Raw genomic sequence first — 13231 nt, forward strand, 5'->3', positions numbered from 1 at the left:
AATACATACTGAATGTAATATTCATACTTAAAAAATATAAATCGGAGGACGCTGAATTCCCCAATTTTTTATTTTTTTTAATAAAAAGCAAACAGAAAAGTTGGAGTCATTTCTCAGCCACAGCTTTTTTGGGCTCGTATGTCAAACATTGTCATACATCACGGCAGGTCTACAATGGAAAATGAAATATAGAAAGACATAACCGGAGATTTTTCCCAGAAAGAATCAGAAGAGGAATTATGATGTTATAGACTACTTATACATGCAGTAATTTATCCAGTAAGCATAAGTTTACAATACATGAGCAAAATCTCCATGGTTCAAGTACAGGAGTGGCATGTATCTGTTCATCAAGGCCTTTCTCTAGCATTTGAGCTAATCGCTTTTGAAATGCCTCGGCTCTTCAATTGAAATACCATTTAGCAAGTAAATAACAAGCAATTGTACATGCTAAATGCAGCAACACCAACGAGCACCTCAAGGAGAAGCCTGGTTACACTTGAAAAAACTGTGATGGCTGGCTATGTAGTCATAGTCCAGTAACTACTAGGAACTCACCAACGGGGACTCCGCTTGTCTGGTAGGAGCAGCTAGTGCACGTCACCTTGTGTTGGGACGTTGCAGGTCCAAAACCCAATGGTATAGTTGTATAACTGGTCAAAAAAAAAACTACTAGTAACTGATGACAGAAGTCCATGTCATACTTCACATAAAGAAAGTTCTTGCTTATCACGTTTTTATAAAATTTAACAGAAGAGTTCCAAGGTTGTTCATTGATGGACCTTAAGGTGCCCCTGCTCAAAGCTACGAGGTATGATATCTTGTTGCTCATTGGACAAGGCATCGTGAATGATGTAGCAGAGGCCGCCTTTTTTCATAGTCACAACCCTTCATAGTCCAACCTGACAAATAATATTAACACTGCAGAAAGTCATGGACATGAATAATTACGCAACCAGTGTATCTGAAGGGGATGCAAGGTCAGCGCACATCAGAATGGTTCAGGTACAAAGAATAGACTTTACCAGGAAGTCAGGTACCATTCATAAAAAGCCAGCAATCCAGGTTAATCTGAAGCCCCATTCTGTCAAGATTCTGACATATTTTGGCAGATTCTGATGCATTCGCAAGACCAAACTGGAGAAAAGTAGCCACTCAAATTTCCAATAACCATAAAGAATCTCGAATAGGTAAAACATGGTCTAGGTACCAAGTGGTTTCACTTCTCCTCAGGTGTCTTCTGCTGTAGAAGCCCTACTCTGACAAAACCACTAGAGAAAAGCTGCCAGGAATTCAGCTACAACACCACCACCCAGTTTCAATTTCACAAGTAGAATTTCTAGAACATATTCCATGGGCGCCTACTGAAATATGCACATGTACACAAAATTTGGTTTCCTTTTCTTCATTAAAATCTTTAGTCTTCACAGATTCAAAAACGATATGAGAAAACTGAACCTTGGAATCCAACTTCAAACAAGTTGACATAGATAACACACTTCAGAAAAATAAGCCTTATAGTCTAACATCTTGAAGCATTCCTTCAGTTTTGCTGCATAATCCCATTTACACTTACCAAGCCTTCGGGACTAGGTTCGATGTTATCATTATCACATGCATTTTTTGATAAGACATTCTCAAATGCATTTGTTTCATCAATACTGCTGCTTTGCACGTTCATTGCCTTATTGTTATCCTTTTTCCTATTTCTCCATCTACATATTTTTTCTGGTGCCCTTCGTCCACGAACATTTCTTTTTGTCTGCCTTCCATCTGTTATCATGCAAACATCTGATAATACCACTCTTTCTTTCCTCTTATGATTTGCATTGTTACTATATGTTTTTGGTTTAGCTCTACTTTCTCTAGTCTTACAAGCAGAATGCTTATGCTTGAGAATTTTTAATGATAGCTCTTTTAGTGGAATTGCAATATCAAGTGGGACAAGCACATCCTGTAACTCATGCCATTCCAAGTCTTCAAAATCACCATCTTCATATACCACCCTATACCAGTTTGTTTCTTGGTCAAATTTTGTTACCTTGCCAGCATAATACTTCTTCCCAAACATCTTTTTTACTTCCCTCCCTTCCAACCATTCACCATACCCATGATTAACATTTGATTCTGCATCACTTGCAACATCAGGGTGACTAACACAGCCACAACTAGCACTTGCATTTGGGATCCCATTTATTACTATAGCAGGTTCCCCCCATACTTCAAAAACACCATCAGAAATTGATTCTGATATTTGTCCTTTGCAAGCATGCTCCATTGGGCAGCAACTTCTTTTTCGTACAGTTCTCGTAAAGTAGTTCTTTAATCTGCCATTCAAACACAACACAGAAACCAATCATCAAAGAGAAAACTAGAGTATGACAAATATTTTATATTTTCAATATTGCCATAACACAATATAAAATGCCTCTAGCCAACACCAGATCTCAAGATCTATTACACAAACATGGCATATAAACTTTATTTATTGCAGCAAATATCAACAGGACCAGAAAATTGATAGCAATGTTGTGAAATACATACAGCATAAGAGCAGATGGAGATAATCTGCTAGATGAATCATCCTTACATCCAAAGCATACAACAGCTCATTAAATAAGATTCCAACCTAAACCTACAAAAGGCTATCATGAATGGTGAAAAAGAACAAATATCGGTGTGGATCCTACAAAAAGCTAAAGACAAGTCAATTTAAGCGAAGACAAAGGGAGAGAACATATTGATGAGATATACATTAAGAAAAACACATGCACACTCATAATAGCAGAAATTCTCAGCATAAATATCCTTGTCTTTAGCTTAATTATGGCAATTATTTAGAAAAGCTATTGTCAAGAAAACCTTAAATATTTGATGGCCATATCCAATAATTCAGATACAAAATTTCATAGAATACATCTTCCTTGAATAACTTCTTTCTCAGGTTCACAAAAATAAGTAGCCACCTGTTTGGTTTCAATAATCTAAGGCAGCTTCTTAGAAACTTGGAATTTAGAGGAATTCCAGACTTACATAATCTCCTCATTGAATGGAACTTTGTTACCACCACAATATGCTGGCATTCTCAGAATCCTTCATCTGGTTCTAATATTCTGAAGACAAATATAATGGAAACGACAGTATGCGTCTGGATTGGATGCCTAGCCCACTTGAACCAATTTAGTTAGTTTTGTAAGCTAAGCAAATCTGAAAACATAACAGGGTAGGGTTTGGCGATGAAGTTATAGTAGTGTCAGCTGCAATTGTGGTTAATCACATGAACTAAATCAAAATTTTAGATACTCAACCTACTATCAACCTCAAAAATCTTGAAGGAAGATGTCAATCATGGCCAAGTTATCTGTCTCTAGAGGCACATGAATGATTTACACTTATAGAATCAGTGATCCATGTACTTTCATAGAACAAGGTTCTAATCGAAGGAATTTCAATATTCTAAAAGAAAATGTTGTGATCTGCAGCTCAAAAAATAGTCATAGATTTTTTGACAGTGATAGGGAATGGAGTGGCACTTGATGCTTTCTAAAGGAATTTAGGCTAAATGGATATATTAAAATTTTCAAAACCATTATTAAAATCTGGAGCAAAAAGGTGAAACATCGCATTCAAGAAAGTTGTAGAACTTAATGACAACAGTTTAGCTTGTTATTGCTAGTAGCCTACAACTGACTCCAAACCAAAATTTTATGAACTTGAATGAATTCAGTTTCCTCAAAGATTTCTAGTTCTAGTTTAGATCATAGTCACAAATATCATTCTTAGGAAATCCTGATAAAAATAAAAAAATTTATTTTTAGGATAATCAAAGAAATTAGCAGTATATATATAAAAATATAAAAGCAATACAGGATAATGCGTTGAAAATATTAGACGTATAACATGTATTGAAAGCATAGTCACAAATATCGGTCTCGACTATATCTCGGTAAGGCAATTTGATGCAGAGCATCCGGGCCATTTCACACTCTACGAGGAGCAAGAAGAGGATCCGCCACTGATTAAGCGATCCAGGAAAGCTTAACGAAAAAGATCCAATCCAAATTAGATCCATTTGAGTCCAAACAGATCTCAAGGGCATTTTAGTAATTTCAGTTTCATAATTTTCTGAGAATTCTGGTTTTCACGTCTCAGAAAATTTATTCTCACTTGATTCCTATTTTGTGATTTTCAAAACCTAGAACAATATTGTGATGTTTTTATTTTATTTTTTATTTTTTATTTTTTATTTTTTATTTTTTATTTTTTTATAGGGGTTGGATCTTACGGACTCGGATAGTTCTAGCATCCAGTAGGGTTTCTTTTGAGATACTAGAGGGTGTAGTGGGTCTATTGGGTAGGTTTTTTATTTTTTATCCAGATCTGGATTCATTTTTGTTTGGAGGCACACATGTCATGTGGTCAATTATGATTGGGATTTCAATGAGGTGGTCACTTAAGTGACCAATCAAGGGGCACCCACCTCTTGGGACTTTCTCTCTCTTGGTGGCTCTCCATTGGCCAGCCAAAAGGAGAGTAAGACAAAAATTTCAAAAGATGGCCCTTCATTGGCCTCTTGGAAGGTAGCCTCCCAAGGGACCAATGGGAGCCACAACCACCTTCTTCCCTATTTAAAAGAGCTCAAGAAAAATGTGTAGGGGTTTTTTTTACTATCTTTGAAAATTTTTGTAAAAGAAACATGGAAGGAAAAGGTGAGGAAACATAAACTTGTGAGGGGTCTTGGTTGTGGCGAACTTGGAATCTCCGGGAAGCTCGTGTGAAGGCTGTTTCGGAACCACCCATTTTCAGATACATGTTTTACATTTGAACTATTTTATGTTCACCATGTGTATGCTTGAATCAATAGAGTGCGTGAACCCATGATTGATGTGTTGCTCTGACAATCTGCCAAAACAGAACTTGCTAGAATATTTCCATCAGATTCTTGTTCACAACTCTGTTTAGAAAATTGCATATCAGCATATTTTTGTACGTGATTCAATGCTGCAATCACATGTTTAAAGTCTTGTGGACACTGTTAGCTTAGGTGGCTGTGTGTCAAGTGTTTGCAAGTCTTAATCCCATTATTGTCCCTGTTGGTATGTTCCTGGAATTGACATGTTAAAATCTGAACTTAGATATCTGACATTATCTCATGTTCTTGCTATTTTCTGTCCATTGAACACGTGTTTGAATGCATGAACTGATCATTGAATCAGTCTGTCAACCGTTTAAGCTATGAGTTGACTGTACGCATTTAAATTTCTGTTTGGTGAACTCATCGCCGAACTGCTGTCATGTGCAACTTGATCCGGGACTGTTCTACTCACGTCCCTTACTGTTTCCGTTAGTGAAACAGGACCAGACCGTGGTCTGTCCTGTTTCACAGATCTGATCCGACCCGTGGGATGTCAGTTCCCTGGTCTGACGAGATTTGAGTTAACCAGAAACACTGCTGGTTCGTGATTGTCATTAGTTCAAGTGTTGCCGATTGTTCTGAAAATTCGAATCTGTTTGTGTTTTGTTAATTAAGCCTGTTATGTGGCTGAAGTAGCTCGTACCTGCCAATTTTCTGCAGAAATTTGAATCATCGCATTTCTGTGAACCTGTGAAATTCCTAAACTGAATTTTCCTGCATCTGTTTGGTTGCGATCAATGCTGTTTACCAGAACTGAACTTGTGCGTACAGAGTACTAGTGCACCTAGATCTGTCATTGCATGGTTGTTGAATTCCCATTCAGTGAATCAAATATATATATCAGCCCCGTGTGTGTGTGTGTGTATATATATATATATATATATATATATATATATATATATATATATATATAGGTAGCCGTATGCCTTTGTCTAGTGTCGTAGTATTAGGTGCATTAGCATAGTTAGTCTTTGTCTTTATGTTCGATAAACAACAAAAATAGTTTTCAAAATCTATTTTCCCATTTAGGTTTTATAGCATCCGCATCGTAAACTTGGCATGTATGCGCATTCGAGAGGCCGACCTCTCATAGTTGGGTCGTGTCTCCATCACAATTTCTCATGATAATACAGGTTTAGTCGATAAATCTTGGGAAAATCTTCATGCTTAAAGAAACTTTTAAAATATAAAAATAGTAGAATTAAGTAAGAAAAACATGTTTAGATAATAAAATTCACATATAATAAAAGAAATAAGTAAAAATATAAAAGAAAGAAAGAAAACATAGTTAAGATATAGAAAAAAAAGTAAAAAGTAACTCATAATATTGTGACATTATCGTGATATTATTACAATAATATCACTATATGTATTGGTAAATATTGGCTACTAATGAAGGTAAGGAACTAATGGGTAGAAATCACTCTTTTCTTCAAAAATTTCCAATTTTTTGTACATCAAATGTTACAGACGTGATCTACATGGTTTGTTTAGTATGAAACGTGTTGAATCATGTGATTATGACAAGTAATTAAGTTTTTAAAGGGGTCCAAAAATCAATGGCCCACAATGTGACAAATTTCATAACTCAAAAGATCACATCTTTACATCAGAGAAGCATGATCCAAGCCTTGATCCTTAGTAAACAAACCATGCTGAGACGACACAACTTGCACCTATGATATCTAGTTCATTAGTTTCTTACCTTCATTAGTAGCAAATATTTTTCATATATATATATATATATATATATATATATATATATATATATATATATATATATATATATATATATATATATATATATTTCTGAGATTTTCAAAATATTGTGATATTTTTACTTTAATATAGTTTTATGAATTTAAAGCTATATTTCAAAATATCACTTATATATGTGACTGATCAAAATATTAGATTCTATTGAATTAATATTGGGACAAAATGTGATATTTCAAAATAGGTGATATTTTGAAAATATCACCTCTTCTTGGGGATGTATCAGCCTTTGAAAATATCACAATAAAATTGCAATATCTTCAATATATCGCCAATATTTTTTACACACGTTTCAATCAATCCTTTGTATTTAAATATTATTGTTTTTAAGATAGCTAGCATACCCTTAAATTACCCTATTTTAAATTAAGTTTGCTTTGACTAAGGTCCAAGCATTAGGTTTTCCTTCTTTACTTGGAAAAATTGGCTTTCTTAAGATACTGAAATCCCAGTGGCAGAAAATCATGCATGGCAATGACTGATATTGGAGGTTATATTTTCATACTAGGTGATGGTTTCCATATATCCATTCGGATCTGTTAAGATTACTCTATCCTTTTTGTATGTATATAATAATATTATATATATGTACATATATACATATATGTATATATATTTATATATATATATAATATTTATATTATATGCACATATATATATAGATATTTATATACATATATATTCATTGTAAAGTCAACTAAAGTTGACTTTACACCAGTTGGTAACTCAGCCCAATAGCTAGATTTGTGTTGGGAACTAAGCCCATCAGCCAGTTTTCTAGTCCAATGGCTAGAGAAAACTTTCTCTCTCCTCTCTTTTCTCTCACTGTATATGGGGTGTGTGTGCTTATTGTGGATGTAAGAGTGATGGGTAGTGTTAGGTTATTTTGTGTGTGTTTTAGTGTATTTTAGTGAGGCCCTTATGTATTTATTTCTTTTATGTATTTTTGTTCATTATGAATGCAATCATTTATTCATACGTATCAAGTTTTGCACATTGTTTGTATTCAAATACATTTCAATTGGCATTTGGACTACGATTTGGAATGTCTTAGGTTTCGCACTATTTCATGACATGGTCTCGGAGCAAGGCATCTTGGTCTTGGCATCTTGTTTGTGTTTGTGCTTGAAAAGAAAGATTTGAATTGATGTACGGCTTGGACTCAAAACTCTCGTATTCCAGTATGTATTTTTCTTTGGATTCTCTACTTTAAACTTTTATAGTATATATTTAAAAATATATTTGAAATATTGTGGCTATTTATTAAAAATGAATATATTTTCAAATTAATTAAAATTAGAATTTATGGAAATTATTGTCTTTTGACATGATTTTATGTAAAACATATTTACTTGAAGCATATATTTCAATTATGAATATATATTTTTTGAAAAATATCGTAATGAAAATTATATTTTGCAAGAATATGTGGTTTCTTAACATCTTAAATACTATGCTTATATGTTTTTTCATGTTTACAAAAATGCCAATTTTTGTTATATCTATTGTGTTTATCGTAATTGATGACTTTATGCACATGTCAAAGCATGTTCTTTAAATTTTATGTGGTGCTTTTATTGAGATATGCTACTTAAGAAAGTTTAAATTCTTGTATTCATGACCTCAATAGTTATGTCATGGATACTTTGTAAGCTCTTGTGAGTTTGCTCTATTGGTATATCTGTGAAATTGTCTACGAAGAGACAATACGCATACAAGCACAAATACTTTATAAAAGATGTGCACGAAGGCACTTGAACAAAATACGCAAAAAGCGTAAAGGTAGCAAACATGCACTAAGGCATGTATTTTATAAAAAAGAGCAAATGCTTGAGGCTCTCAAGCTTGAAAAAAAATAAGGGGGAACACCCCTATTTATACAAGAGCAAAGGGGTACAAGAGGGGGGCTCCCAAAGAAGTCGTTGGGGAGCCCCCAACGGCCACATTTGTGACTGTTGGGGGGGTCCCCAACGACTCTATTGGGGGGACCCCCAATGTACCTTTATGAAAAATAAATAAAAAATAAAAAAATACAATAAAAGAAATAAAAGAAATTACAACATATTCCAAGTGGAATATGCGTAAGATGGGAAATTACAATAATACCCTTTGGGTAATAAAATAATATATATATATATATATATTTATATATATAGAGATACGTATACATATATGATATATATGTATATGCATCTCTATATATATAAGTATATATATATATATACTTACAACAATGGTTTTGGAGATACATTTTAACAACCCCCCTCAAACTTACGGTGCAATAACCGCAAGTTTGTCAAGAAGGAAATGAAATCTGGGCGAACAAAGAGCTTTTGTGAAAAAGTCCGCAAGTTGATACTCAGACGTCACGTATGGTAGATCAATGACCTTCTTCAAGTATTCTTCCCTGACATAATGGCAGTTCATCTCTATATGCTTTGTTCGCTCGTGAAAGGTGCGATTATTGGCAATATAGATTGCACTTTTATTGTCACAGCATAGCTTTGTTGGGTCTCTGATAAACACTCTCATATCTTCCAAAAGGCGTCGAATCCATACAATTTCCATGGTAGTGGATGTCATGGCTCTATATTCGGCTTCAGTGGATGACAGAGAGACCTTCTGTTGCTTTTTACATCGCCATGAAATCAAAGACTCACCTAAGAAAACACAAAAGTCAGTGGTGGAGTGACGGTTACTAGAGTCACCTCCCCAATCTGAGTCAGTATAAGCAAGTAATTTTAATTCAGAAGAAAAAAATAGAAATACTCTCTTATTCACTGTGCCCTTCAAGTATCTGATGATGCGAAGAACAGCACTCATATGAACGATTGTGGGAGCGTGCTGAAACTGACTGGCGATGTGGATAGCATGTGACAAATCAGGTCGAGTAATGCTAAGGTACATCAAAGAGCCTACCAATTGCCTGTAAGGAGTGGGATCGGTTAGAGGAACACCATCGTCAATCTTCATTTTTTATCCCACGACTTCAAGAGTTTCGCAAACTTTGTCATCAGAAATCCCTAACCTGTCAATAATCTCATAAGCAAGTTTAGATTGAGATAGGAAATAACCTCGTTGAGAATAGGCAACCTCAATTCCAAGAAAATATGTCAGAAAACTCAAGTCTGACATCTCAATATTTGAAGTCAAGATGGACTTAATACCCTTGACTCCTTGAACATCATCACCTGTAATTAGCATGTCATCAACGTAGAGTAATAGTATCACAATCCCTGCATTAGATTTTCTAGTAAATAAAGCAGTATCAGTATAACATGAGGAAAAACCATTTTGCAGCATTACACTGGTAAACTGTCATACCAGGCTTTGGGGGGTTGTTTCAAACCATAGAGGGCCTTTCAAAGGCGAAGAACTTTATCTTTAGGAATCTTCATGCCTGGTGGGGCATCCATATACACTTCTTCGTTAAGATCACCATTTAAAAAAATATTTTTCACATCCATTTGAAAAATGTTCCAATTTTTAATAGATGCAATAGTAATAAGACATCTAACTGTAATCATTCGGGCTACGGGAGCAAAAGTTTCTTCACAATTAATTTCATACTCTTGCCCATACCCTTTTGCGACTAAGCGAGTTTTATACCTTTCCAGAGATTCGTCGCTCTTAGTTTTAACCTTAAAAACCCATCGACAACCTATGGTTTTCTTTCCTATGGGTAAAGTTTGGAAATCCCAAGTTTCAGCCTTTTTAAGAGCATTAAGTTCATTTTGCATAGCTTCTTTCCATTCTATACATTTTTTAGCATCTTCAAAATTTCTCAGTTCAAAATAAGAGTGAATGGCACTAAGACAAGCCCTATATCAGGGTGAAAAAGAATCAAAAGAGACAAAACGAGTTGGAGGTCTCATATTCCTTTCAGATCTTTTGTGATCGAGAGTGGGAACAAGCTCACTATATTAGTCAATAGCACTTCTAAAGGTGTCTTGGTTTCTACGAGAGTAGGTTATTGGATCACTTGAACTTCTACTTTCTTGTTCATTGAGTGAGTTATGTTCACCAACATCACCATCATTTTCCTCATCATGGTTTGATGATACATCATCATCACTAGATATATCATCATTACTAGACAATAAGTCAAATAGGAAGGAGTAATCAAAATTTCTTGTTGAGAAACATTTTTTTCAAAGCCACTTTCATTTTCTAAAAATGTTACATTTCTAGAAACATATAACTTATCATCTCAAAGGTCATAACAACGAAACTCTTTTTGAGTTTCGGAATATCCAAGAAAAGCACAAGAAATAGCCTTGGGAGAGAGCTTGTCATTCTTATCCGTAAGTATAAAACACTTACACCCAAAGACTCGCAACCTATTATAATCAGGTTCAAGCTTATGTAATACCTCAAAAGGAGATATTTTTCCTAATATCTTAGATGGTAAGCGATTTATTAGATAAACAGAAGCAAGAGCTGCTTCAACCAAACAGTTTTAGGAATGTTTTGGGATATAAGAAGGGTCCTAGTGGTCTCAATGATGTGCCTATGTTTTCTTTCGGCCAACCCATTCTGTTGAGGGGTTTTAGGACAAGACCTTTGGTAAACAATTCTGTGATCCTTAAGGTATACCTTAAATTGATTGGAGAGATATCCTCCTCCAGAATCACTTCTAAATATCTTTATGTTACTATTGAATTGATTTTTGATCATTGAATGAAAAGTTTTGAAACACGAAAAAACTTCATGTTTGAACTTAAGAAAATATATCCACGAATATCTGAAAAAATCATCCACAAAAATTACATAATAAGAAAAGCCTCATTTTGAAGCAACAGGTGCGGGTCCCCAAACATCTGAATGAACAATTTCAAAAGTTTTAGAAGAGAACATAGTTATTTGCTCAAAAGGTAAACTTCGCATTTTTCCGAGAATACAGTCATTACAAGAAAATGAGCTTTTACATAAGTCTTTTGCAAAATATAAATAAGATAACTTGGTGATATTAGGATGACCAAGTCTTTTGTGCCACACATTTATATCTTTGTGTCGGGCAGCATTACAAAAAAAAATGGAACTTGAAGAGATTCCATATAGTATAAGTCTCCCTTTCTAAAGCCTTCCCCAATCAATTTTCTGGACCGGCGATCCTGTATTAAACATTTATCACAAGAGAATTTAATATCGCAACCATGGTCCGAGAGTTGAGAAACAGAGAGAAGGTTTAAGTTAAGTTTAGGTATAAATCTAATTTTTGGAATAAAAAAATCTTGAGTTTCAAAATTACCTATTCCTTTAATTTCAAGAGAGGTTTCATCCGCAGTGGAAACAAAAAATGAAGAAACATTTTTTGAATAATCGGAAAGCGAAAAAACGTTTGGGGACATATGAAAGGATGCACCGGAGTCGAAGAGCCAAGAGACTTTACTTGGAGAGGAAGAAGTGGATATGGCAGCACCGGAGGTAGCTCCCTTGAGGAGAGGTTGAAGGGCTTCCACTATTTGATTTATAGAGTGTCCCACTTGAAGATGCCTCCTCCTTTTGTGGTACACCGGTGGTAGCCATTGCGAGAAGCTTCTTCCATTTGGGACATATGGGTTTGATATGCTCCGGTTCTTTACAGAAATGACAAATAATTTTGCTATAGTCCCTTTTTACTCTTTGTCCACCATTTTCACCTTGATTTTGTGGTTTAAAGTGAGGAGGACGATAGGTTTTTACATTGTTTTCGGGTCTTGATACGGCATTGACCTCATTGTTTTCTTCATAATTACAAGGAACCGCAAGAACATTTGATCCTTGTTTACATAAACTCATATGAGTCTCCTCACCACTTAGTTTGGTGAGTACATCTTCAAGAGAGGGAGGAGTAAATGAGGATAGAAGAGATGACCTTATTTGCTCAAATTCGGGTCTTAGCCCATTCAAAAAGTTGAAGAACCGATCTTCTTCAAGTTGCTTGTGACGGAGTTCAATTGCCCCTCCACTCCATTTTGGTTCAAGCATGGCAAGCTCATCCCAAATAGAGGAAAGATCGGCAAAATATTATCTAATAGTCATTTCACCTTGAGTAAGAGAAAGAGTCTTCTTTTGAAGATAATATTTATGAGATAGATCCCTTGATGTATACATTTTCTCAAGATAATGCCAAGCTTCCGATGCTTTTTTGAACTTAATAATATTGGCATTAATCTTACTTTCCACGAATGAGAAAAACCAAGAAAGGATCTTGAAATTTTTCATTTCATATTCATCGTGTTTCTTAGAGTACTCTTCAAGGGCTTTGATTCTTTCTTCCTCCTCAAGAATCTTGATTTCACTTCCGTTTACCACGGTAATTTTGGGTTCCGGAATTTTGCCTTGCACATAACCCCATAGCCCTTTTCCTTTTATATGAGTCTCCATGTTTCCGGCCCAAACATGATAGTTGGACCCATTTAATTTGAAGCCAAGAGCAAAATGAGACTCTTTTTCACCCATTAAGAAGTAGAAAGGAAGAGAGAGAATGCGTACCAACACAATATTTCAAATTCTAACTTGCACAAGATTCTTCTAAAATATTTAAGAAGCAAGATC

General features: G+C 34.9%; 1 long non-coding RNA gene across 1 annotated transcript in view; it reads right to left on the reverse strand.

Annotated features, from left to right (window-relative positions):
• Nucleotides 1–209: 209 nt before the first annotated feature.
• LOC149845817 (uncharacterized) overlaps nt 210–13231 on the reverse strand; it is a 34902-nt gene continuing 21880 nt past the window's right edge. The window contains exons 2-4 of the long non-coding RNA XR_016430226.1: nt 1026–2327; nt 783–902; nt 210–653 (exon numbers count right to left, since the gene is read on the reverse strand). This is a non-coding gene — a long non-coding RNA (uncharacterized LOC149845817). The remainder of the gene's footprint in view (nt 654–782; nt 903–1025; nt 2328–13231) is intronic.

Source organism: Nuphar pumila, chromosome 2, assembly GCF_984573655.1.
Source record: "Nuphar pumila chromosome 2, dmNupPumi1.hap1.1, whole genome shotgun sequence".
In the NCBI taxonomy this organism is placed as follows: domain Eukaryota; kingdom Viridiplantae; phylum Streptophyta; class Magnoliopsida; order Nymphaeales; family Nymphaeaceae; genus Nuphar; species Nuphar pumila.